The 10,000-nt window shown below is 33.8% G+C and overlaps 1 long non-coding RNA gene across 3 annotated transcripts in view; it reads left to right on the top strand.

The window, feature by feature from the left end:
• LOC125276466 overlaps positions 1-10,000 on the top strand; it is a 44,739-nt gene that overhangs the window by 26,584 nt on the left and 8,155 nt on the right. For 2 of the 3 annotated variants that reach the window (XR_007186674.1, XR_007186672.1), the window contains exons 6-7: positions 6,488-6,654; positions 6,917-7,118. This is a non-coding gene — a long non-coding RNA (uncharacterized LOC125276466). The remainder of the gene's footprint in view (positions 1-6,487; positions 6,655-6,916; positions 7,119-10,000) is intronic. The other variant, XR_007186673.1, reaches the window with a different exon arrangement.

Genomic DNA, 10,000 nt, shown 5'->3' with positions numbered 1-10,000 from the left:
GCATTCTTATGTGAGCAGGGAGTGATGTTAAATAATTAATCAAAATTACCATGAGTTGCACCATTAATTATTTACCTGAGCTTTGTTATTCATGGTCTGAATAACAGTGTTTTGTCATATAAGCTTCTCAATTACAAGTAATCAACCCTGAAGCCTGGGAAAGCTTGTTAGAGATGACATGTTCAGCCTTGTTGTCGTATCATCCTCTAGAGGTGTTCAGACAACTTTGTTCATTACCAAAATTGGCGAGTCTTGAGTTCAGTAAAGTGGTGTCATTGATTTGGTTAACACCCAAAACCCTGGAGTGGTTGACATTGTGTAATAAATGCAAATGCAATCAGCCAGGCTTAATTAAAGGCAGGGATTGTGATGCAACTTAGTATGCTTTTGTTATTTAATGCATGTTATCCAATTAGATATTGCTTTTGGTCAAATGTTTAGGGGCCTTTAATTCATTCATCAGAAATTTGACAAATTCCCTGACATTCCACGTTATATACTTAATTCCGTTTTTATGACTGGATTCTGCGATTCTGTCCGTGTTTTCTGCATCGTGGAAATCATAGCGCCTTAAATGTAGCATTTCCCCCCTCACATAACTAAACCGAGATGGGTTGTTTACTCTGAAAAACAAAGAGCTGTTTTGAATTACAAATGGACAAACACGTACACAAAAATAAGCCCCTTTGTTCTGAGTGGGACAGAACGCTGTTGTTCTCAAGCTCATCATGGTGATGTCAGCACAAGCGTGACCATCTTGCCTTTTTGGTAACAGCGGTCTACTCTTGAAGGTATAGAATAGTGTAGTATTTGTACTATCGTACATGTTGTTGTTGTTGTTGTTGTTGGTCTGAACTTTGAACAGTTGAAGGCCGAATGCAGTGTTCTCAGTGCAGAGGAGGATCACAACCTCTTCATAATAATTATATAATCAGTGTAATGGATGCAGCTGCTTTATGTGCCGTCGCCCCACAGACGCAGACCATTACCACCAAACAGCCTCCATCAATAAAGAGCAGCGAGAGCCAGAGCGCCTGAAGAGCTCGTTACGTACGATAAGAAATGATATTTAAACCTGAAGTGTGTGATCTGTTTGTGTTAAAATACTTTCTTCTGTTCCAGATGAATGTGCAGAGACCCTATCTATCTATCTATCTATCTATCTATCTATCTATCTATCTATCTATCTATCTATCCATCCATCCATCCATCCATCCATCCATCCTTCCTTCCTTCCTTCTGTCAGTCCGTCTGTCCAGCCGTCTATCTATCTATCTATCTATCTATCTATCTATCTATCTATCTATCTATCTATCCTTACTTCTGTCAGTCCATCCATCTTTCTGTCCATTCATATCCATCCATCCATCCATCCATCCTTCTGTCAGTCCATCCATCCATCCATCCATCCATCCATCCATCCATCCATCCTTCATTCCTTCCTTCCTTCTGTCAGTCTGTCTGTCCAGCCGTCCGTTCATCCATCCATCCATCCTTCTGTCTGTCTACCTATCTATCTATCCTTCCTTCTATTCCATCCATCTTTCTGTCCATTCATATCCATCCATCCATCCTTCCTTCCTTCTGTCAGTCCGTCTGTCCATCTATCTATCTATCTATCCTTCCTTCTGTCAGTCCATCCATCTTTCTGTCCATTCATATCCATCCATCCATCCTTCCTTCCTTCTGTCAGTCCGTCTGTCCATCTATCTATCTATCTATCTATCTATCTATCTATCTATCTATCCTTCCTTCTGTCAGTCCATCCATCTTTCTGTCCATTCATATCCATCCATCCATCCATCCTTCATTCCTTCCTTCTGTCAGTCTGTCTGTCCAGCCGTCCGTTCATCCATCCATCCTTCTATCTATCTATCTATCTATCTATCTATCTATCTATCTTTCCTTCTGTCAGTCCATCCATCTTTCTGTCCATTCATATCCATCCATCCATCCTTCCTTCCTTCCTTCCTTCCTTCCTTCCTTCCTTCCTTCTGTCAGTCCGTCTGTCCAGCCGTCCATCCATCCATCCTTCTATCTATCTATCTATCTATCTATCTATCTATCTATCCTTCCTTCTGTCAGTCCATCCATCTTTCTGTCCATTCATATCCATCCATCCATCCATCCTTCTGTCAGCCCATCCATCTTTCTGTCCATTCATATCCATCCATCCATCCATCCATCCATCCATCCTTCCTTCCTTCTGTCAGCCCATCCATCTTTCTGTCCATTCATATCCATCCATCCATCCATCCATCCATCCATCCATCCATCCTTCTGTCAGTCCATATATCCATCCATCCTTCCTTCCTTCTGTCAGCCCATCCATCTTTCTGTCCATTCATATCCATCCATCCATCATCCACCCATATATCCATTCATCCATCCATCCATCCTTTTGTCTATCTATCTATCTATTCTTCTGTCAGTCCGTCTATCCATCCATCCATCTTTCAGTCCATTCTTCCTTCCTTCCTTCCTTCCTTCCTTCTGTCAGTCCATCCATCCATCTATAGTTGACTTTTTAAACTTTTTCAAAACTTTAAATAAGATTTAAAAAATGTTTAATTTTACTTCCTTTTATTCAAATTTGAATTGCATTGTTGCATCCGGTTTGCAACCTCAATTTAGCTTCAGGAATTTAATTGGAATTTCAAAGGTATTCAGAATTTAATTATAAATGTCACTCAACCCTGATATGTCTATGCTTTTCCATATTTTTCTATTAGATGAATATTTTCGTTTAAATCCACATGTAATCAGCAGTGTTTAAAAAATTTATTTTGGCACAATGATTGATCGACGAAGTCTAATGACTTGCTGTGACTCTGAATGTTCCTTTTTGTTTCCTTATTTTTCATATAGAGACACTTTTCACCATCCAAATTTTTCCTCATGTTTAGTCTGATGTGAAATAAGTTGATTGAATGCCATTTCTGTTGGTTTTAATATTGAAATAGAGTCTGAACACCACAACCACCCCCAGAATTACACAAATAGATGCTTCAAAATACTGCTGAAGGTCTTGTTGGGGTCATTGCATGTGGGCAGCAGTTTGTCAGGAGGAGATTGTGGAGGTGTGACACTGTCAGTGAGGGGGAAGACAGAACATAACCCAAAATACACCACAGTGAGTGGCAGATACACTAAGGAGAAGAGCAGCTGAATTTCCTGAAAGCATTGCTTCTAGCAATGCAAGCATGATTTCAAGAGTGGCTGCATTTTACACTGCAAAAATGATTTTAACATATCTAAACATTCTTAAATCAAGATGCATTTACTTGAGAAGCAAAATATATTGTCTTATTTCCTGAAAAAATTATTAAAATTGAGTGTTTATGCTTAAAACAAGAAAAAATATCTACCAGTTGGATCAGAAAATGAACTTAAAGCAAAGGTAGGCAATTTCAGAGAGGCTGGATTTTCATGAAACAACCATTTTAATCTTCTGTCTTTTTGCTTCTCGTGAAAATATATCTTAATTTAAGAATATTTTGATATTTGTACTGGAAAATGACAAAAAATTCAGAGGAAGCATTTTTTTTCTTTTATTTGTATACTTAAGTATATTACAGGAAGTATCTCAGCTAAGTCAGTTTCAGGCTTGTCTTTATCTTAGTCACAGGCTTTCAGCTGAGCTCTTTGGGTACGTGGGATGCGATTTATTGCTGACAACAGCTTCAAAGGAAACAACAAACGTCGTGTTGCTTTGAAACAGAGGTGTCGCCTACCAGAAATAGCGCAGAGCTCCACTTCAATGTGTTTTAGCAACCTTGCTCTGTGTCAGATGAGCTCAGTGTGTTTTAGCAACCTTATTTTGTTGTTTGTAATGTGCTGGTTGCTCAGAGACCTTTATTCTCTCGTGTCTCACTGTTTGAGGCACAAATACGCCACGCAAACACTCAAACCATCCCTTTCTGTCACTGTCCCTGAATTTAATAAGCCACATGAGAACCAGCAAAAGAGATTTATTCCAATCAGATTTATGTGAGTGAAGCCAGATACTGTGAGCACATGGATGACAGCTGCGATCTTTGTCAAATGAAGTCACAGTTGTGTCATGACAGATCCAATGAACCGCTTTCCGATGTTCTCTTAAAGGGCTCATGTTGTGAGGAATCACATTTTCTTAATCTTTTAAGATAAAAGAGATTCATGATCATTTCAGTCTGAGCATTTGCAGCATATCTGCAGATGTAAATAAAAGAGTTTTGGAGTACGTTTTACAAGAAAATATCTCTACTATCTACAAGAAAACGCTCTACTTAAAGCCTCTGCTTAAAGCCTTTAATGCATTATGAAGTTATCATGATGCATGTTATAATGCATTTAGGGATGCACGATATAAAAGGGAAAGAAGGCGTAAAAGAATCACAGATTTTGTGATAAATCTGTAGGATTCACATGAGATGTCATAACTGATAGATGATGCATCCAAATGGAACATATGTGTGGCCGATGAAGCATACAGAGCAGAAATGCTTTGAGGATGAATGGGTTTGTTTGGATGACAGTTCAGTGAAGATGCTGCCGCTTCTGGATCTCCAGAGCCAATGAAGTGTTGCAGTTTCCCTTCTGATCAAGGTTATTATGGTTATGCATCTTCAGTTTTAATGCTATCTTCAAATGTACTTTTAATTTGTTTGTTTCCACCACTGAATAAAAAATAAAAAAGGTAAAAGTACTTTTTTTTCTCACAACTGCAAGTTTGCAACTCACAATGCTGACATTTTTCTCCGAATTGCGAGATTTAAACTCGCAATTGCAAGTTACAAATTGTGAGATATACAGTCAGAATTGTGAGATATAAAGTCAGAATTGTGAGATATAAAGTCAGAATTGCGCGATATAAAGTCAGAATTGTGAGATATAAAGTCAGAATTGCGCGATATAAAGTCAGAATTGTGAGATATACAGTCAGAATTGCGAGATATAAAGTCAGAATTGCACGATATAAAGTCAGAATTGCATGATATAAAGTCAGAATTGCGCGATATAAAGTCAGAATTGCACGATATAAAGTCAGAATTGCACGATATAAAGTCAGAATTGCACGATATAAAGTCAGAATTGCATGATATAAAGTCAGAATTGTGCGATATAAAGTCAGAATTGCATGATATAAAGTCAGAATTGCGCGATATAAAGTCAGAATTGCGAGATATAAAGTCAGAATTGCATGATATAAAGTCAGAATTGCATGATATAAAGTCAGAATTGTGAGATATAAAGTCAGAATTGCGAGATATAAAGTCAGAATTGCATGATATAAAGTCAGAATTGCATGATATAAAGTCAGAATTGCGCGATATAAAGTCAGAATTGCGAGATATAAAGTCAGAATTGCATGATATAAAGTCAGAATTGCATGATATAAAGTCAGAATTGTGAGATATAAAGTCAGAATTGCGAGATATAAAGTCAGAATTGCATGATATAAAGTCAGAATTGCATGATATAAAGTCAGAATTGTGAGATATAAAGTCAGAATTGTGCGATATAAAGTCAGAATTGCACGATATAAAGTCAGAATTGCATGATATAAAGTCAGAATTGTGCGATATAAAGTCAGAATTGCACGATATAAAGTCAGAATTGCACGATATAAAGTCAGAATTGCATGATATAAAGTCAGAATTGTGAGATATAAAGTCAGAATTGCACGATATAAAGTCAGAATTGCATGATATAAAGTCAGAATTGCACGATATAAAGTCAGAATTGCATGATATAAAGTCAGAATTGTGAGATATAAAGTCAGAATTGCACGATATAAAGTCAGAATTGCATGATATAAAGTCAGAATTGTGCGATATAAAGTCAGAATTGCATGATATAAAGTCAGAATTGCGCGATATAAAGTCAGAATTGCGAGATATAAAGTCAGAATTGTGAGATATAAAGTCAGAATTGTGAGATATAAAGTCAGAATTGCGAGATATAAAGTCAGAATTGCGAGATAAAAAGTCACAATTACTTTTTTAATTTTTTATTTGATGGCTGAAACAAGCTTCCATTGATGTACTTAAATAGTTTTTACTAGCTTGTTATTTTTAGTAAGTAGTAGTAGTAGTAGTTTGTTAGTTAAGTTTATTTTGCATTTAACTTATTTATGCCAGCTATCTTTTTCCCAGTAATAACCCTTGCGCTGATGACATCAAGCAGTTGTTTCAGACACTTCTTGAGCAAAAATCCATTGCAACATCTTCTGGTTTCTTCAAAAAATATGACTCAGAATATGACATTATCTTTCTGTGTAAGACTGCATGCTGAGAGCCTGTCAGTGTGGAGAAGAAGAGATTCATTTTGACCTAAAATAAGGACATGAAACGGCCCGTACGTCGCGACAGCGGCTAAATAATTTAGCGAGAGATAAAGTCTCACTTTAAAGCAGAAGCATAAGCCAAAAAGTCGTTCTGTATGCCGTTTTATGTGGTGGTGGAGAGCTCACTTAGTCAACAGTGTGTGTTTGTTTATTCAACAGATTTCTCTGAACTCTTTCAGCCCGTCCTCAGAGTCAGAAACATCTGATAGATGGAGCAGAGTCATTTAACGCTTGAAGGATGCAGACAGCTCCTTTAAACACAAACCTCTTCAGGGAGACAGAAACACACAAGTAAACAAGCATCCGTGCAGCAAAGAATGAACACAGTGAGTATGAAGTGTCCCAAAATCTCCCTGTTTGCATTTTAATGGAAATGCATTTTTGAAAGAGTCAACATGAAACGGTTTGCAACCCATTTTAGGTTTCTAGAGACTAAAAAAATATATTTTCTTTTTATTTGGAATAACGTGCACTGGTGAATCATTAACGATATGTTCTGAACCGTGCGTTAAGAAGGTAAAAAGTGTCAGTTTTGATGTCGAGAGCCTGTCAAACATTAGATTTCTCTGTTTTTAATCTGACTCTAAGAGGCCGCTGCTGGGCTGATGTCAAAGGTCATCCCTCCTCTCCTCTCCGTTTCCATGCATTCACTTCCTCGACCCATCAGATGGTCACTAATCTGCTGAGCTGGTGCCTCGACGAGAGACGGATAAGCCGTGATTGGACCATGACAGCGCCTGAAATAACTGCTTGTTGACGGTCATTCAGACAAACTGAATGAGCTGTTACGGTTCGTTTGTGTGTGTGTGTGTGTGTGTGTGTGTGTGTGAGACTGTTTCTAATGGCTTCTTGACACCCAGCAGAGTTGTGCACCATTCAAAACACAATTGAAGATGCATTTTAAATTCCTCTTCAGTTCATGAACTTGAATTGACGGAGCAAACAGGATTCTGAATTGTCGTTTGAAATCAAGGAAGCAGGAAACATGTTGTCATAAACAAAACAAATGAAGTATTTCCAGAAACAGTCAATGAAATTAAATATACAAATTAATTTGTTAGTTTGTTTGTTGTAATATTTAATTTAATTATTTTATTTGAAAATGATGCTAAATATACAAATGTATTTATTTTAATTTAAATTTAAATAATTAGAATATTATTTAATTTAATTTATACATTAAGTTAAATATAGAAATGTATTTATTTTTATATATACAATTGTATTTATGCATTTAAATTATTATTTAAATTATTAGAATATTTAATTTTATTTATAAATTAATTTAAATATAGAGATGTATTTTTTTAAATAAACAACTGTATTTATTTATTTAAATTATTATAATATGTAATTTAAAATTAAGTTAAATATACAAATGTATTTATTTTTAAATATACAACTGTATTTATATATGTATGTATTTATTTAAATAATTAGAAGAATAATATTACATTTAATTTCTAAATTAAGTTAAATATACAAATTTAGTTAAATAATTAGGAGAATAATATTTAATTTATTAAATATACAAATGTATTTATTTTTAAATATACAATTGTATATATTTAAATTATTTAAATAATTAGAAGAATAAAATTTAATTTAATTTAGAAATTAAGTTAAATATACAATTGTATTTTGTAAAAAAATTAGAAGAATAATATTTCATTAAAAAAATAAGTTAAATATATAAATTTATTTATTTTTAAGTATACAATTTATACATTAAGTTAATTTATACATTAAGTTAAATATAGAAATGTATTTATTTTTATATATACAATTGTATTTATGCATTTAAATTATTGTTTAAATTATTAGAATATTTAATTTTATTTATAAATTAATTTAAATATAGAGATGTATTTTTTTTAAATAAACAACTGTATTTATTTATTTAAATTATTAGAATATGTAATTTAAAATTAAGTTAAATATACAAATGTATTTATTTTTAAATATACAACTGTATTTATATATGTATGTATTTATTTAAATAATTAGAAGAATAATATTACATTTAATTTCTAAATTAAGTTAAATATACAAATTTAGTTAAATAATTAGGAGAATAATATTTAATTTATTAAATATACAAATGTATTTATTTTTAAATATACAATTGTATATATTTAAATTATTTAAATAATTAGAAGAATAAAATTTAATTTAATTTAGAAATTAAGTTAAATATACAATTGTATTTTGTAAAATAATTAGAAGAATAATATTTCATTAAAAAAATAAGTTAAATATATAAATTTATTTATTTTTAAGTATACAATTTTATTTATTTAAATAATTAGAATAATATTATACAAATTAAATTAAATATACAAATGTATGTATTATAAGTAATTAATTTTTATTATTATTATTATTGTTGGTGTAATCATAATTATAATTATTATTGTTATTAATTTAATTAATCATAAGTTATTGTTGTTGATTAAAACATAACAATAATAACTGAAATCGCACCTAAACACATTTATATTTAAATTGTAAAATAAAATATAGAGTAACATAAAATATTTGTTAGTAATATACCTGTGTGGTTCTAGGTCTTTATATTACAACATCAACAGATTCATATTATTATAATAATCATTATTATTGTTATACATTCTGAAAACAGACATTTTGGTGCTGTATGTCAAAATATACATGTCTTGATTGGTATAATTAGGCATAATAATTTTTTTATTGTGTCTGAAAAATGAAATTCCTCTTGTGTGACTGTGTTGAATTTCTTTGACTTGTAATCCAGCAAAATTTCTTATTCCAGTTCAAATCATCATCCCATGTGCCCGATTCAATTCAGATTGACACTCATGAAGTGTTGAACATTAAAGCTAGCGTGAGGCAGTCGTTGTCTGCGTGTGTTCGTGAGCATGTGATTGCTTACGTTTAAGCCCTTGTTAAATCAGTGCGTCTCTTTTCTCTATTTGCCTATTATGACGGAGTGTTCTTCTCCGCACTGATTGCTTTGCACTGAACCTCATTGAGATAAGACGACAGTAAACCGGCATTTGTTCCTCCGAGGATCAAAGCGATTGAACACGCGAGACGTACACTTTGAGCCAGAAGTCGTTCCCGCAATCAAATCCTATCGACTCTCCACCCTCTAAAAACAGAACAGAGATAAATGAGGGAGACGAGATTACAGCAGCGGGCCATTACCGAGAGCGGCTGCCGCTGCGTGTTTATCGCCGTTTCCTGGTAGTGTGTGTGTAATCATTGGCCAGGACTTATCAGTAATGACTCATGTTAGTCACCGTCTCCTTCTGTTTAACAGACTGGACTTTGACCAGACTTCACATGTATGGATCAATGCCTCTAAACACTCGCTGCATTTAGCTACATCTCTGGGCTTTAATAAATATTACTTGACATTGGCTTTCTACTTTCTATGATTATGTCTTGGCCGAACCCCCACTTTTGAATTATGTATCATGAAGAACAAACATAAAACGGCCCCTCGCAGAGACTGTAATGTAAGTCTGTGTTCCCCCACCATATGTGAATGCAGGCCTTCGTTTCCTTCTGTTTTCATTTTTAATTCTCGTGTTACTCTTGCATCTTAAACCCCACCCCCATGAGACATAAAACAGGCTTCCCACAATGCAGCTGGCTACAAAAGCATGGTGAGCTCCACTTTTCTCATCT

The sequence above is a fragment of the Megalobrama amblycephala genome, linkage group LG10 (assembly GCF_018812025.1).
Source record: "Megalobrama amblycephala isolate DHTTF-2021 linkage group LG10, ASM1881202v1, whole genome shotgun sequence".
NCBI classification, from domain to species: domain Eukaryota; kingdom Metazoa; phylum Chordata; class Actinopteri; order Cypriniformes; family Xenocyprididae; genus Megalobrama; species Megalobrama amblycephala.
Note: the sequence above shows the minus strand (reverse complement) of the source record. Positions and strands in the feature narration are given on the sequence as shown.